The sequence below is a fragment of the Hevea brasiliensis genome, chromosome 15 (assembly GCF_030052815.1).
Source record: "Hevea brasiliensis isolate MT/VB/25A 57/8 chromosome 15, ASM3005281v1, whole genome shotgun sequence".
Taxonomy (NCBI): Eukaryota; Viridiplantae; Streptophyta; class Magnoliopsida; order Malpighiales; family Euphorbiaceae; genus Hevea; species Hevea brasiliensis.
Window position 1 is genome coordinate 48296308 of NC_079507.1, and position 2370 is coordinate 48298677.

The following is a 2370-nucleotide window of genomic DNA, read 5'->3' on the forward strand; positions in this document are numbered from 1 at the left end:
CATGCCCACAAAATGAGTATGAAAAAAATGTGCCTATTAAAATATATGTCTAATAACACGATAATGGATAACATTAGAAATGACTACATGTTCCAAATAGTGCATGTAGCACACATCGAGGATAAAATGAAAAATAGTAGATTAAAATGATTTGGCCATACTAAATATAAGGTATAAGATGTCTTAGTATGAAAATGTGATAGGTTATTAGTGAGAATGGAAAAAGGAAGACTTAAAATGGCATATGGGAAAGTAGTATCAATAGATCTACAATTTTTTTGGATATTAATGTGGAATTAGTTTCAAATGACATTGAATAGTGAGAAAAAAATCTATATAATTGATGCGATTAATATAAAATTAAAGTTTAGTTATTATTATTATTATTATTATTATTATTATTATTATTATTATTAACACCACCTTTGCATGCAACATATTTTAAAGCATTTCAATTAATTCCCTGAGGTGTGGACCTTGCTTTGGTATTATTCCTTTAGATACATGCAATAATATTACAATCATAAAACTAAAAGATGATTATTTTATTCATAAAACTAAAAGATGATTATTTTATCCAACAATTGAAATTGTTCTACAACAAATTCAAGAATCATATATGTTTCATTATTCCCTTTTCGTATTTAGTATTTGTACAAAGTTATATTCTTGTAGCTTTTACTTTAATTTGATATAATATTTTTTTTTTAAAAAAAAAATTGCTGGAAATAAGATGATGATTATAGTATGACATATGAATATTTGTACTTTTGCTAGTGGTCCTGCATTTTATTTGATTTATGAAACAATATAGAATAAGATGAATAGAATAATTATTATAACTTCAGTTAAAACTAAATTTTTGAAAAAATAATAATTATTTCATGATTTTAATTTTTAATAAAATTTCAAATTTGTAATACTTATTTATAAAATCTTGATTTTTCATTTCAAATCAATATCTTTTTTTCCAATAAAGGAATTAAGGGACTAAAAACTCAAATACCACAGGATTAGGCAGTGACTTAATTTATAAGAAGACAAATCATACTCACATAAACATGTAAAGAATTTGGTTCGATATCCATTTTTTTCAAACCAAAGGGCTAAAAAATAGAGAGATTTTGGATTGAAGGCCCAAATATTAGAGGTTCTGTTTGGATTGGGTTTATTATTTTGCATTCAATCTCTAATTAAAAATTGTATGGGTCAGCCCACACTTTGATTTTTGTTTACAAATATGGATTTGAGTTGGATCATTCTTTTCCTGGTGGGTAGGGCCTCATTAGTGATTTCTGTTCGTAGTTTAGGCCACAGTTTTATTTTGCAGATTTGGGGTTGTGGTTGGAATATTAAAAAAGTTTTTTTCTTTTAAAATATTATTTTAAAAGTTATTAAAAAAAGTTGTTTGTTTAAATATTATATTATATTTAAATTTCAATTAAATTTTCTTTTTATTTTTTACAAATCAAAGCTATTATTAAAATTTATCATAGTAAACAGAATAATATAATTTTTCTCTTTCATTCTCTTATAGATTTAACTAAAATATCTACTACTTTACCATTACAATCTTCATTATATAGACAATGGCCTTCTGAGCAATACATAAGAGTTTTTCTCCTCTTGGTTTCTATGTTTTCTCCATTCACAAGCGCAATGAACAAGAGTCTCTTTCACTTGGTATTTATCCCTTTTTTTTCATCTATGGATGAGAGCCCAATAAATTATTTAACAAAACTTATATTTATCATGTTAGTACTTTTAATTATAGTCTCAATAGTAATCCTATCTAAACAAAAATAATACTCAATTGAGAAATATTTCTCACACTTTAAACTAAGAAAAGTCTTTTCTATTCTACAAGAATTTTATGTCAATGCCCTAACAAATCTCTTCCTTGATCAAAATCTATTAATCCTACATATCTCAAAATCTTGAATTTCTTTAAAAATCAATTACGTTCATGCTTGAGTTTAAATCTTTCAAATTTTCAATATTCAAACTTCAACTCTTGGGTGTAACTTTTTCTTTTTTCATCAAATTAATATTAAAAACTCCATCTTAATTTCAACTATGTATTCACAAAACGCTAAGCTTACTGCTTTACTATTATTGTGTTTGCGTATGTAACTTTTTTCATATTTCAGCAGTTCCATCTCCAACTTAGCTTATTGTTCCTAAGCTCTAATACCAACCCACCTTATCATGATAGCAAAAGTGTGTAATCTAAAAAGGAAAAAAATATTTTTCACTCTTTTATTATAGGATTCCGTCCATGAGCATGTCATTTTCTATTACCAATTAAATCATACAAATACATCAATAAGCTCAAGGCTCTCTCATAACTCATTAACTCAATTATACTCG